Source organism: Pteropus alecto, unplaced genomic scaffold (genome assembly GCF_000325575.1).
Source record: "Pteropus alecto unplaced genomic scaffold, ASM32557v1 scaffold79, whole genome shotgun sequence".
In the NCBI taxonomy this organism is placed as follows: Eukaryota; Metazoa; Chordata; class Mammalia; order Chiroptera; family Pteropodidae; genus Pteropus; species Pteropus alecto.
The window spans coordinates 3,331,675-3,347,359 of record NW_006494612.1 but is presented as its reverse complement, the minus strand read 5'-3'; the positions used below and the strand labels follow the sequence as shown (position 1 = coordinate 3,347,359).

General features: G+C 42.8%; 1 long non-coding RNA gene across 1 annotated transcript; it reads left to right on the top strand.

Moving 5' to 3' along the window:
- Window positions 1–4,107: 4,107 nt before the first annotated feature.
- Window positions 4,108–15,303, top strand: LOC112474302. Its single transcript, XR_003044332.1, has 3 exons — window positions 4,108–4,405; window positions 14,197–14,413; window positions 15,216–15,303. It is a non-coding gene; the product is annotated as an uncharacterized LOC112474302 (long non-coding RNA).
- The last annotated feature ends 382 nt before the right edge of the window (window positions 15,304–15,685 follow it).

Sequence of the window (15,685 nt, the reverse complement as noted above, 5' to 3'; positions counted from 1 at the left end):
AAAAAAGACAGGAGGAGGGGGAATAGGATTGGGGAGAGGGAAAAAGGTAGTTATTTTATAGTCTGAGAACCAATGGGATGTTTGACTTACCACCTCATTTTGAGATTTTTCTTGTTGATGTGAAGAGTTAGATTTTTCAGAGGTGAAAAAAATCAAATGATTCAGAAGCAAAGGAGAGAGAAGATTGAATAGGTCACAATTTAAAATATCAATAATGACTTTTGCAGTCAAAAGGGTAGCAAGATAAATGATGTGAACATTGATTACTTTCCTAACATGAATTGTCGATGACTACCCTTGGTAAACCCGGTTCACTTGTAATTCCATCTTCAAGTGTGGGAGCATTAATTACAGGGCAGAACAGAAGCAACTGGGAGGGAGAGTGCACCTTCGGGGCATCCAGGCGATGGTATCAGGTTTAACCTTCTTCTGGGCTCTTGTGAGGCAGAGCTGGCATCTACTAGTCTGGGCTCTGCCACTTTCTAGTAGGATGTTGAGCCATAACTCTCAAAGCTTTAGTTTTTTCAACTGCAACACAGAGATAACAGTGGTGACATTATTAGGCAGGGTGGGCTAAGCCATGCTACTACGGTTCTACTCAACAATGAGAAATTAATTATAATTAACGCTCAGCATTTTATAGTTTACTATCTCCATTTCAGGAAATAAGAGACTTGTCTAGGGTCACCTGGTAACTAGCCAGGTTTCAAGCACAGCTTTGAATGAACAAAATCCCTTTCTTGGTTCAGTACATCTCATTGATCTTACAGGTAGGGGTTGTAAGTACCATGAACAGTTGCGGCTCAACCAGGCTGAAAGCAAAGTAATTAACTTGGAAAATCTTGGTGCAGCCTTTTTGGAAAAATAAGCGAAAAGAAAATTACTTATGTGGCATATACCACCAAGTACAATTTTTAGAAGGTGCCCATTACACTTCGTTAATTGAAAAAATAAATTTTTCTCTCTTTTACACTGCTTAGATTTTTTGTTTTTGTTTTTGTTTTGTTTTGTTTTGCATGATCTACATTCACATGGGCCCTGGCCTTCTATGGATAAAGGCTGAGAATGTATGAGGGAGGGAGGCACCTGTGTTGTTCTTTAACTCTTGAGGCTGAAGCCCGCTCTCTTCCTCTGCCTTTTCATTACTGCCTACACCATCTTGCTGTGGCCCAGCGGCTGCTGCTAGTTCTCCTGCCCAGTGAGTAGAAGTGGGCATTGAGCTGGCTATAATATTTCTCTTTGCTAAAAGCAAGTCAGCGCTTAGTTACCCAACCCTCTCAGCTCTTCTTTTTGCCTAACTTGCTCTGAAGCAATGCTTTTTAAATTTTAATGTGCATGCAAAGCTTCCAGGGATCTACTAGGGCAGATTCTGATTCAGTAGCTCTGAGTTGGGGTCTGGGATTTTCCCATTGTATCAGACTCCAGGGAGGTGCCAATGCAGCGGATCCTCAGACCACACTTAGATTACAAATAGCATTTATCGGTTTTTCTGGCCAGGGAAAAATGGAGCATCTTGGAGCCATATAGTTCTAAAAGAGATTAAAAAAATTAGTAATAATAAAATAATAAACTGCAACCATTCACAAAATAGTTTACTAAAATGGTTTGCTCTTTAAAAATATTGCCCCCAGTATTCCTAGAATGCACTTAGAGTCAGCTGCCATGCCAAGATTTTTTTGCTTGATTCTCTCGCCTGTGTTTTATTTCCACATGTGCTTTTATTAGCTTCAACTGTGGGTTTTTCAGAGGAGCGCCTGTCATTTGATCTCCAAGTTAACCATCAGCTGCCCATGGACAGCAAATGAGGCTGACATTCTCCTATCTGTGTCTTACAGTGAGCTCTGGCCTTGGCAGCTGCCTGCAGTTGTGAAATTTGGTTCACGGAAACATGGTTTCTTGACCAGGGGCTCCGTGTCCCCTCTCCTTAACGTGCGTGACAGGCTCCACCCAGCACTTGACAAGCCAGGATCTCCTTCCTTGCAGCTTTCTCCATCTGGTTATTTCTGCGAGTCGAGGGACCTTCACTGTCAGCAGGCACTCTGGAGCATTAGCCCCAGTACTTTTCATATTTTCATTTCCTTCCTGGAAGATCTAAGCAACTGCTGGCCTGCTTCTGTCAGTTAGACATAAACGTCCCTTTCGGGGGGCGGTATGGGAAGTTCAGTTACTTGAATCATTTCTTTTAACCGCATCCTCTCTCCTCCCACCACGGCTGTGAACAGCTGAAAATGAAGCCAGACGTTGAAAGACCCTCAGAGAGAAATCATCTGCAACATGGCTTTATGAACATTATCCATGTCTTACTTTCTTACTGAGTCTCAAAGCCATAATCAAATGCTTTTCTGCCACCATTCTGACGATAGCCATTGTGTGGATTCGAGAAGCTTTGTGGGTCTCCGTAGTACACGATGCCAGGATAAAGAAGGAAGGTGTGAGGTGAACTCTCCATTTTGTCCATTTATGCCCCTCGCACAAAGCTGGGTGCCATGGCAACCACTTGACCCTGGAGGTGGGTCTACGAAGGGCTTTCCTGTAAATCAGCAACATCCCCAATGGGCTGCTACAGGGACAAGATAATTAAATCACCAAGACCTGTCACTTCCTCAAAATGCTTTCCAAGCACAGGCTCTCCTCTCCATTCACACTGCCTGCTCCCACCTTGGTTCAGCCTTCCTCCCTCTTCATCCCCTTTCCCCATGCCTTGAGGCCCGCAGTCTCTGAGCACATGCTTGCAAGAATAACCTTCCTAAAGTACTGCTTTTCTTTGTGCTGTCCCTCCACTCAGAAACCTCAGTTAGCTCTGCATTGCATTGGAGATCGAGCATGAATACTTCTGCCCATTTCACAAAACTCTATAATCTGGAGTTTCTGTGTTGTCAGCCTCACTCCCACCACTCCACAATGGGGCATACGTCAGTTTTTCTATGCTCTCTGCCCCTTTCAGGCTGGTCTTTGGGCCTCAGGGGTGCTCCCTCTGCCCAGCTTCATTCTTTGGGTCTCTCAAAATCTCTTTCCTTGGCTTGTAGATGGCTACCTTCTTGCTACTTCCTCACATAGCTGTCCCTCTGTGTGCATGTGCATCCCTGGTGTCTCCTTGTGGGTCCAAATTTCCTCCTCTTATAAGGAAATCAGTCAGAATCCACCCTAACACCTTCGTTTCAATGTAATCACTGCTTTAAAGGCCTTATCTCCAAATATCATCACATTAGGAGATACTGGGGGTTAGAGGTTCAACATATGAATTTGGGGAGGCACAACTTAGCCCATAACAGGCACAATCTTTCTCTCTCACTAGTGTATCCCCAGCACCTAGCCCTGTGTCTGGCTCACTGAAGGCAGGACTCAGCATAGGTCTGTGGCTGGAATGATTGTGTGAAAGAAGCTACCGTCTGTCCCTAAAGTGTGTCCTGCCCCTCATCCTCCCCCAGCATTTGAGGCCCAGTCCAGTCCTGCCCAACCTGGGAGGACTTCCCACGCCCTGGCTGACTTCCTTCCGTGACCTTCTTTAGCCTACTTATGCACAGGCACATGTTGCTGACTCAGGGGTTTAGCCTTGACCCCTTAACTAGAGTGGATGAGTAAAGCTGTGCCTCCCACAGATTAGGCTCAAAGAGACTGCTCAAAAACAAACTCCCTTCTCTTCCCCCAAACAAAGGTGTGGGTGATTTTCCCTTAGGAACCATCTAGATTCATTACGACTCACATCTCTCCTTGAAGAAGCTCCAGCCAGGTCTAGGGGAAGGGCCCACTCAAACTCATCTAGCTCCTCAGAATGGAGCTAGAATGGAAACGATGGGTTTAGGTACTTAAACCAGTAAACCTTTTTCTTTGTCCTGGAGAGCCCCATAGACCAAGATGGGAAACACCATCTACTCATCAGCCTTTCTCACATAACGGATTGACACATTTTACTACCTTGAAGTATTTCAAATCTGTGTGGATTTTGTTTTATTTTCAACCATTATTCTCTTGCCAGTCCTGGGAACATGTCTTCTGAGATATAAAGAGTTAAGGCTGGTTATGTATTGTACACATTCCCCGGTAACTTAATTATTGACCCAGCTTGTAAATCATTCATAGCTTTTTAGAAGTATCCATATACTTCTGCTGGCAGCAAACGGTACCCTGGGCTATTTGTAGAACGGAGGTTGGGGTCAGAGAGAGTGTGAAAAATTAAGAATAACACTTCCTTTCCTCCCTGAACTTTAATTGCCCTTTTAAATAAAGCCAATGCTTTCTTCCTTTGCTCAGTTAACTGCCAAAAAAGGTTTAGTTTCACTCACTATTCTCCACGCCATCCCACCCAAAGGAAACCAGATGACTTCGATTTCATCCGAGAGTGAAGTAGCTGGGACCAGCCACTTTGCCTAGAGTCCCTCTGGATTACTGCCAGGGCTTTAGGAAGGTAACGTTTTGACATTTTAAGTAACTCTTCTAATCATATCCCTTCTGGGCTGGATAAGAAGCAACGGCTTTCAGCTGGCCTGCCATTGAGGCATTTAGGCAGGTTTGTGGTTAACCAGGGCCACACACCTAGTAAGCAACGAAATGGAGTTTAATCTCTGTGGTGTCTGGTGGGGGGGCCGGCACCTCTGTGGTGTCCCGTATCAGCCAGGCCTGCTTACTTTCAAATGAGAGGAGAGGTCCAGTCAGGTCTCAAGGCTGGCGGCAGGGTTCGGCTTCAATGCCTGTGAAAACAGACACCAAAATAATCAAAGCATTGCATTCCTGTGTCTAAATAGCAGCTAATCCCCACTCCTTTGAAGGAGCAGAAACCACAGGTGACAGTCAAGCCCTTAGTAGAATGAGCCGTTTGGTTCATTTACCCCTAAGTCCTCTAGTTCTCTGAAATGAAAGGAACCTTAAAGATGTCTCAGTCCATCTCACAGAAGAGGAAACGGAGGCTGGAACCTGTTCACAAATTGTTTCTGGCTACCTCTAATGAGAGACCTGGAACCCAGTTCTGCAGTCTTCCATTCTAGTGCTTTCTTTCCATCATTACCATGAGTTGTTTTTCTCAAACGGGTCTTATGAGGCTTATTTACGCAAGGGTTTTAGTTCATAAAAGGTAGAAATAGGCCTATTTTATTCAACCTGGAAAAGAAACGAATGGCAAGAGTCTTTTCAATGTAAACGTTTGAATATTTAAAATGCCAAAAGATGATGTCATCATTTTCCAAAGCGAGAGACAAATGATTCTCAACCTCTTCAGTGAACACAGCCTGGTTCCCAGTCAGTTCCAGCCAAGCATGTCTGGAAGCACATTTTCTCCCCCTGGGGAAACTGCTGGAGGAGTCGGGGCAGCTCCTTTGTGCTTTAGAATTGCTTCTTTGTTTCCCTTGCACTGCGCAGTGGCTCATTGGTGTGGGGCGGGGAAAGAATCTGGGAGAAGAGATCTGCTGGGAATTTTTAATAAGCTTGGAGTGTTTTACAAGCATCCTTGCAGGCAGCACTACTAGATGCCACATTGTGACTACTCGTCTCCTTATAGAAGCTTGGTAGAAACTGAGATTGCAAAATCAAACTGCATAGGCAGGTGGCCCTTAAAACCTCCTATCAAGCGGCCACTGTCTTTCTCATCAATCTCTCTCTCTCTTTTTTTTTTTTTTAACCTTTGGAGAACATCTGTTAGGGCCAAGCAAATCCTTTTTCTAATTTTATTCTCATTTGTTACCACTTCTGGTCAATTGCTTCTTATATATTCCTTCATTTAGTATTCATGAAAATCCTACAAGGTGAGTTTTATCATTCCCAATTTTCAGATGAGAAAACAAGCTCTGAACAGATAGTGGCTTCCTCAAGTTCACATAAGCTGTAGTATCACTGGGGCTGTCTTCATTCCACATTGCCTCTTTAGCAAAGCGTGGTATCCTAAAATTAAGAACAAAAATTTTTTTACCTTAATATAGAGCTCTGTTTAGGTAAAAAGTACATGACCAGAGAATGTTACTGACCGTCAAGAGAATTCATATTGTGTGATTTAAGAATTCTGTGCCTGCGAATTGTGTGTGCGTGTGTGTTTGTGTGTATATGTGCACACGTGTGTAATGGACTGAATGTTTGGGTTTCCCCAAAATCCATCCATTGAAATCCTAACCCCAATGTGATAATACTAGGAGATGGGGCCTTTGGGAGGTGATTAGGTGATGAGGGTGGAGTTCTTATGAATGGAGTTAGTGTCCTTATAAGAAGAGACATGAGAGCTTCTTTCACTCTGGCATGTGAAGACACAGGCAGAAAGTTACCGTAAACCTGGAGAAGGGTTCTTATCAGAACCCAAACATGCTGGCACCTTGATCTTGAACTTCTAGCCTCCAGAATTGTGAGAAATAAACGTTCCTATTGTTTAAGACACCAAGTTTATGATAATCTGTTATATTACCTTAAACAGACTAAAACTACATATGTATCTCATCATCACTTTTCTGCTAGGATGAAGTCCTTGTCAGCTTGAGGATGTAGTCAGTGACTGAAGGATGCAGGGCTTGTCAGCTTATTTGCAGGGCAGAGCCGTGGGCCATTGAAGCACATGGCTGTGCCGAGTTGTATTGGAGGGCAGGTTGAGGGGTAGGGCATCTCCCAGAGGCTGTGTATCTTACCCTGGCTTAACCAGTTCACAGAAGTATGTATGAGCTCTTGTGTAAGGGAGGCCTTTACCAAAACACAGATGAAAGAAGCTGCCTGAATGCACACCAGAAATGCCACTTCAGGCTGCTAGGTTCCTGCTGTTCCCTCTCTCCATACCTTTTTGGCTTTGAGAAATTTGTGGGGGCTCCGAACCCCAGTTTCTTACCAGGCCTCTTTCCTCTGCCAGTTTTGATGTTTCTGCCAAACTGAGCAGATGAGCTCAGCAGCCCTCATTCCTTAAGGGGTCCTGCCACTCCCCAGCCTAACTTTGGTCAGGGAAGTAAAAACCTGCCCTGGAGTACATGTACAATTATAAGATTACTTTAAAATTTTGCTTTAAAAATTGTAGAACTGGCTCCACAGATATTGGAACATTGGTGTGTCCCTAAGAGCTGATGTAGAACCTGGGGTTTTAGAGGAATGAATTATATGATGTTTTCCCATTGCTGGAGTTAGGGTGTAACCTTTATCTGAGGGAAAACATTGTTTTATCTGACCAGCCCTGCAAATTATCTAATATTAAGTCTCCATTACTCACACTGTTAAGAGATATAACTGGATACCAATAGGCATTTATAATTTGTTATTGTTATTTTTATTTGTTTCATTTATTAACTCCAGTTTTATGTTGCCTCATCTTAATTTTCAAAGCATATGCTATTTAATATCCTATATTTACTCTCTTACAATAAAGAAATAATACATCAACTAACAAAAGATGGTTGAAAGATTTTTTTTGTTTGTTTAATGAATGTGTGGCCCTGGATTCATTTCTATCTTTGAATTGGGTTTCCTACGCCTGATCTCAGTATAAATTATGTTCTCTTATCTCTTTCTGGCAGGGAGGGTGCTCAGTGACATAAAGACTCCTTTGTGGGAATGTCTGCAGCCTTCTTCCCTTTCCCAGATAACCAAAAATAATTCTACAGTGGCCTGCCCAATTTCCTCCCTCTTTTCCCCCTCTCAGAAAGGAAGTAGTTTTATTCTTTTTTTAATCACTGGGAGAAGGGTTGTATTAATGTACACAAGAGATGGAAAAGAGGAAGTAAAGAGAGGAAAGACACAAGTGTTGGGGGCTCTGTTTAGAGAAAGGCTCAGGGGAATTATGGAGAGAGGTGCTTGAGAACAAATGGAGCAGATACCAGTGAAATGGAAGGAGAGGAAATGAGAATTCATAAATATTACTGTGTGCCATATATTTGCCTTCTCTGTATGGTTTCCAAGTACCTCTAAAAAGAATGTGAGTCTTTGTACTGGACTGTGCTTTTTTGACCACTACACCATTATGAGACTAAACCATGTGGATCCTGGCTTTGTACCGGTTATATGTGAAAAATAGTTCTGTGTCCCTTCCATTTACAGGGCTTTCAACTACTTTGCTCCAATTCAGAGGCACAATATTTATGGTCACACAGCATTATGATTTGGCTATCTTGAGGTTAATCACAGCCCTTTGGACGGGGCAGCAATAAATCTAGACATAACTCATCTCTAATTAGTCTGATAAATCTGAGAGAAACCGTTTCATTAGCATGAATGAGAAACTTTCTAATCAGAGTTTATGTAAATTGTGAGGCTGTGTGGAACTTACCCCAAGCGTATTGACTAGAATAATATTTATTAGATAAGCCTCAAAATATTTCAGGTTTGTTCCATCCTCCTGTGTGGAGAATCCTATGAGGATCACACCTGTATTATAGAAAGTAGTTCTAGTTTCTATAGAAAGTAGAAACAATGTTTTAGAGGAAACTGATTTTGCTGGTGTCTTTTCAAATTGTCATATTTTTTTAAAATTAGAAAAATCCCTACTGCCATAAATCGTCTAAAAGATGTGGCGCTATGTTTATTTATAACATAAATACCTTCAGCATCCCCCCTCCCCTGTGTGTTTTACTAGAGAAGTTGTTTATATTATTTATCAGGTTTAAAAATGCATTCTTAGGCAAAGTGCACCAGCTCCGCCTGTCAAGAGCGCTCTAAGTCCGGGAGATGCGCCTTGCCTCCCTGAACCGCCCAAAGCCTCAGAGCTGGGACTTCTCTCTCATCCTTGAAGAGATGATGCACTCTTAACTTGGGGGCAATGACTAACATTTTATGTTCATCTGGTTTTTTCTTTTTCTTAACTGTTCTGTCTGGTATTTGTCACCCAGCAAGAAGTTTGTGAAAGACTAGTTTTAAGCGATTAATAAACTGAAGGCTTGTTTTCAGTTTTTATAGTTTCCCTACTTTTTTTTAGAACAGAAAAATTGAAGTTTGTCTGTATTTCCTAACTTTTTCTTATCACTATTTTAATCATTTAACTGATTTTTGCCTATGCAAAGCCTCATGCTTCAATTCTCTGGCTTTCTCTATTGTCCAAATGATTTTTCCCTTCCTACCTTCCCAACACATCTGGACCTTGAACACATAGCTGGGATTATGCTAAATTTTTACGAATCCTACAAATATCACCTAATCCTGGAAGGTTCCCTTGATTCCCTTGGGTTGGGTGGAAGGGATTATGTTTTCCTCAGAACATCTTGGATGTTTATATTTCTGTGTTTGGCTACCTCCCCTCCAAATGGGTGGCTCCTGAATATGTTGTCTGAATATCAACTACCTCCTTCTCAGTGGGAAGTATCATCCAGGTAGTCAAAGTTAGAAGCTGACTTCGGTAGGAGCTGGGGTTGTGAGCTCCAGCCAAGGTCATAGGAGGTGGCAGGGCCTGAAGGACCAAGTCAAGCCGGAGTCCATAGGAAGTCTGAGGTCTATACCAGGGTGCACATGAATGAATGTGAAATCTAGAGGGTCACAAGACAGGGAACTGAGTCAAGACCTCCAAACCCAGAGTTTGAAGTTTGGGAGATATAATTAAGGTGAAAGAAGATTGGAGTCAAGGCTAGGATGGGAGGAAGGAAAATGTCTACGTATTTTTTTTAGAACCATAGTTACTATGTATTTGAATCCAATTGAAGGATAGTATGTGGGGCAGACATAGCTGAGGGGTAAACAGTACATAATTTGTCAAATAAATGAATGTGTAAACATTTGTAAAGATGCTTGAAGAATAGTCAGGATATCTGAATGTCAGAATAGAAAGTCCCAATGTTACCTAGGATTTGTTGTTCATGGTAGAGATATATATTTCCATGCATCTCCATACAGCATTTTTATTTCTTGCTCATTTTCCACCACTCCAATCAATACATAGTTAATCTCTAATCTTCTGTTCAATCAACAAATTCCAAGTTCAGTCAGTTATAGCTTCTCTGAGAGGTAATCAATACATAATTCTCTATCAGTCAGGGTTCAATCAAAAACGCAGAACCACTGTGAGTGACATAGGGTTAAGGGGGACGGGGTTCCTACCTTTGCACTTGTATGAGTGTGGGGGGGGGCGGCGATCTGTGGGTGCTGTTGGCCCTGCATCTGGTGTTGAGCCTGAAGTCACTATGGGTCAGCCAGATGGGCAGTTGAGAAGGGAACCAGGAGTGGATAAGAGCAAGAACAAACAGACACTGCAAAAACGAACTGGGACCTGTATCTCTCTCTCTCATCAACTTCAACCTCGATTCCACAGTGACTCGGGTGAGAAGCTGGCACTCTTTGCCATGGAGCTGCACTTGCACCTGGCCCAGGACTCAGAGAAATTGTTAGAGAAGATCTGGTGGGAGCGCGGGGACTGTGGTCTGGGTGTTGTGTCACGGTGACTTGCCACGTCAGCAGGTCAGCGACAATGTTCTCCAGCTGCCACAGCATCTGCCACCCTTCCAGTATCTTTAGGAAGTAAAAATACGGCAACCCCTTCACGTCCGTCTTCTAATCTGATGCAAAACGTCTCTTATGGCCAAGGCTAACCCATGCTTTTGCTTAACATGACGCAATTATTCTCGTACTACCTAAAATATGCTACCCTGTCCTGCAGAGAAGTTCTAGAGTCCTTGTATTTATCTTTGGGTGATGCTACTTCCTCTCAGCTTAGTCACATATACACCCCCTTTACTCTTCTGTCACTTAAATACTGGGCTATAAACTTAAATACCATGAACACATCTTGTGTCAGATGGGAGGGGAATGAGAGAGGGAAATTATATTTTTTAGGAAATCAAATAGTTTTGACCAAAGCTAGACTCAGTAAAACCTTTATTTTGGATGAGAGTATGGATGCGCTAATTGCGCTCAACCGATGACTTAGTCCCTGGGATTAAATTGGATATTTATCTTTTTTAATGCTATCAAAGCTATCCTGAAAGGAGTGGGGCTTCCAGCTGAGTCTAGGGAGTTCGCAATTTAGTCTAGCCATATCTGATAAATGTGCATGCATCTATTTATCTGGAGGAACTGAAAACTGAGATGAAGAAACTTTGAACAGAGGCCCCCTGGGGACAGAGGTTGAGAGAAGGAGGAAGGGCAGTGTGTGCCCAGCCCAGCCCCAGGGCTTAGATGTGACCTTTAAAGATAAGGGAACTGCAGTTAGAACAAGGAGGGAGTGTACTATGCCGGCAGATGCAATCTGCAGATGCACTCTGTCACAAAGTGTGACAGAGCTGGATAGTGGGCTCTCTCTACATTTCTTAGAGATCATCCTGGGTAAATGACACATGTCACAGCCCCATTCGTCATATCTAAGTTTTGTCACCTTTGGGGGATCCTGGAGGCAACATCCTGGGCAGTAGGTCATGGGCTTGGGGATGGTGATGGCAGAGGGGCAGCACCAGGCCTCCCGCAATGGGCCTGTAGGAAGTGACAGCATCAGTCAGGCTTGAGTGGGAAAACGTCTCTGAGACACCTCCTGGGGGACTCAAAAATAAATGGGAGACTGGAGTTGAGAATGGTGCAAGGAGAGAGGAGGGGTAGCAGAAGAATCTTTGTGGTGATGGAATATATCTGTATTTTTATTGTGATAATGGTTACACGAATCTACACAGGTGATAAAATTACATAGAAACACACACACAGACACACACACAAGTTTCTGTAAAACCAGTGAAAACTGTGGATTGTACTCAATGTCAATATCCTGGTTTTGTACAAGATGTCATCAGTGAGAAAAACTTAGGGTACACAGGGCCTTTCTGAACTATTTTGGCAAGTTCCTGTAACTCCATAATTATTTCAAAATAGAAAGTATATTAGAAAAAAAAACCTGGAGGAAATCGTTGAATCAGAATCTCTAGGTTTGGGCCTGGGCATCGATGTGTTTTTTAAAGCTTACTTGATGAATCTAATTGAACCAGGATTGAAAATCACCACTTCATCTGAAACCCTGGGGGTCAGGTTTGTGAAAGACATTTAGTATACAATCCATATGTTATGTACTATCTCTAGGCGGTTCTGGGGCAATACTCTGTAATCAAACATATTTATATTTCTTCAGCAAAATATATGACTATCCACACCAAGCGAGATAAATAGCAACAACTTAAAAACCAGTGGAGACGTTAAAGACAGTGTCCAGTTCGTTCCTGTGTGTTGGGGTAGGGGCAGGGAAACAGTACCACTCTAATTTGGGAAAAATTGTTAACTGATCTTATTTGACTCACGGGTTGTTATGAGACCTGAGGAAATATGGGAACTAATGACAGAGGTGCATACAGATTTATGTATGTCCACATTAATATTTGGAACAATTAGAAGCAATCTAAATATGCAGCTATGTGAAAATAGTTGTGTAAATTATGTTATAGAGTTATTGTGAAATATTATATAAGTATAAACATTGTTTTTAAAAGAATAATAATATGGAAAATTCTCATTATATAATATGCAATAAAATGGGTTTATTTTGATAAGTAAAATAATTTTTAAAAAGATAAGATTGTAATAAACCAAAGTATGAACAGTGAGTATCTCTAAATGGTAGGAGTGCAGGTAATTTTTATTTCTTCTTTTATACTTTTTATTTTAAAATATTCTACTATAAATAAGTTGACTTTTATCATTAAAAATAAAATAAGTGTTATTAATTTAAAAATATGCCAAGAAATGGTAGTATATCAAATATGCAGATCGCTAAATTATAGTTGGTGATTTTAAGTTATGCTTTGCGGCTACCAAAGTATTTAATCAAAAGGTTATAAACGTATTCGGGAATACTACTTAACAATGTAAATCTATATTGAATTGATAGCAATAGAAAAAAATAACCTATTAGGATTTATTAGTCCTCCCAAAATCCATATAGTTTTCTTGTGATGACAATATCTATGTGGTGCACAGTACAATCTATTTTGAAATTTTTTCTTCTGTTTCTAGAATTTAAGTAAAATAATCTGTGTCTATCAAGTGAGGCAAAACAGTAATGATAATATAATTTTTATTGCAAGCTAACTATATGCTAGTTACTTTACTTCTTTTCCTTTTTCTCTCTCTCTTTTTTTTTTTTTTTTTTTAAAAATTTAACCCTACATCGGTCCTATGAAATAGTTGTTATGGTCATTCATTTTACAGATAAGGAGACTGAGTGTCGGTGAAGTTAAGGTCACATGATTAGGTCATCTGATTTCGGAGTCAGAACTTCTAACACAGCAGCCCTCAAGGAAAGAAGTTTAGATTGCACTGGCATGGGTAATAAGACAGCATTCAAATTCCACATGAATAAGAGCTTCCAACAGGTCTGTGAAGGAATGGATGAAGCTTGACAGCAGGTTGCAGTGCTCTGTGTGAGAGCAGCTCCTGGAGCAGAGCTGGGCAGACACAGCCTGCGTCAGGGCCCTGGCTTTTGGTCCCAGCTGAGTTCCACCTCTTAAGTGACTTGGGCTTACTTATCCACACAAAGGAGAAAATAAGTTATTTATCTCCTCGGGTGGTTGTTCGAATTGCATGAGGTACAACAGAGGGCTTCCGAATCCTTTAGCCTTCTAAGAATCACTCTTCTCTCATATCCTGATCAAATGGCTCAAGCCTCCATCCCAAATTACTCGGGGCATTTTGCTTCCTCCCAGCATTTTCAAAGCTTCCCAGGGCATTTACATCCCACGGCCGCCCTCTCCCTCCAGTTCCCGCTCAGAACAAATTCTCGAGTGGGCCAGTCAGCAGCCTTGCTCAGACAATAGATAGTGTGTGTGCAATAGGGGCAGGTAAAGGGCAGTGGAATCTGCCAGAGGTCCTTAGACTCCTTCAAACTCTACAGTGGCAGAGACGCTTGAAATCGAGCAGACTCATGGTGCCCACTCCCCGCTCTCTTCTGATGCTGGGGTGTGGCCCTTCTCCTCCCAGGGCACTTTCCTCTTGGCCACCTCCCTAGGATGGGGTGGTGGTGGGGCCCAGCTGATTCCTACCCTTCTGCCCCACTGGAGACTGCTCCTCGAGTGTTGGTTGTCTGCCCAGCAAGTGTTTCTCAGCGTGTCTGGCACAGAGAGCCTACCTGTGCCAGGGGTCTCTGGTCCAGGAGAACATGGAGACACCTTATTGCCAGCACATGGACAGCTATGTTCCCTGGAGGAATGAAGTACCAGGTGTGGGGGCCCCATGTGGGAATGGAGGTTGAAAACCTGGCTGTGGACAGAAATGGAGCTGCCCTGTTGGGCAGGGGACTTGGACAGGACAAGGAAGAGACTTCCTTTTTCTGGGGGGTGTGGGTAATTCCAGGTGGCCCATGGAAGAAGGGAAGATGCAGAGAAGACAAAGCCCTCCTATGGGACCAGACACTGCACCTTCAGATCCTATCTGACTTAAGAAAGCGGGGAGAGAGAAGAAAAGAAGAAAGAGGAGGGTGAAGGAACCTGTTGACCACCTGCTCTGGTCAGGTCACCGTGCTGGGTTTAAGAGAATGTATGAAACCTGGCACAGCAACTAACACATAGAAGTAAGTCCCTCAGTCATTAAGGCTTTATTATTACTATTGACATTAATGCCTCATCCTCGGAACAATGCCATAGGTAGATGTTATTTCTATTTTATAGATAACAAAGTTTATGTTCGGAAAAGAGAAGAGATTGGTGTAGGTGGAGTCCAAATTTAAACACAGCCTGTTGGACTCCAAACCCTGCAGAAAGAAGAGGTACAGGTCCTTTGCCAGAGCATGGCAAGGCCATAGCCGGTGTGGGTAAAGGTCCAGCACAGCAAGGAGGGAGAAGCAGGAAGGTGGACATGGGAAGTGGAAGGAAAGGAACTCCCTCCCTCAGAAAGCTCCCCAGGGTTGGGCCGCCTCATGAAGCTGTCCACCCAGGAAAGCAGGGGATTAAGGGAGGCCAGAGGCAGGGCTCTTCCTCCACTCCCAGCTGCCCCACAGCCTTAGAGCTGGGAGCCAAGCATGGGGCAGGTCTCTCCAGGAGGCAGGCTCTGCAGGCTCTGCGCATCAGCGGGAACAGGAACCACTGCAAGAGAGAAGCAGCCTTGGCATCTGGGTGGGGCTGTGCCTGGTGTAGACCAAGGCAGGCACTGCCTCTAAGTCATCTGTAAGCAGTCCTGGGTGCTGCAGGGGGTGAGGTGGTGCTCGGCTCCCAGGAATCATGCTAGTGAGCGCTAAGCCAGAGGCTATATACATATATTTATTTGTTGTTGTTGCCAGTATTACAGGGAATCAAGTTCTCTGATGTTTATGTATTTAGGCCAAAAGAACCCAAGGAGACACATGATTCAAAATAAAAGTCGATTCATCTTTCCAGGTCAAAGAGTTACAGAAGTGTCAAAACTCTCAAGCAAGATCTACTAGTGGCAGTCATGACCACACTCCGCTATTGAAATTCCTCTTTGCAAAGAAAGTGGTATGTGCTGTTTTTTTTCCAGCTGTAGTAATACAAATGATTTGCTCTGGAAACCTCGGCTATTTTACTGATAACTAATTTGTTTGCTAGTAAATGATTACCCAGGGGCTGGAGTGGAGACCCAGAAATCAAAGTGGAAAAATTATTAAATTACCTCTGTGTGCGGACCATTGTGCTACGTAATTGGGGCACTACAAAGGATGTGGGGTACAGACCTTGTCCAATAGAATTTATAGGATAATACAAGAAAGAAGACAGGAAAAGCAAAATGAACACATATAACTGTGATAGACAAGATCTGTGCTGCTCACACTAGCCATGGTATGATTACAATAAAGTCAGAGATACAAAGGAAGACTTCTTGAAGGAGG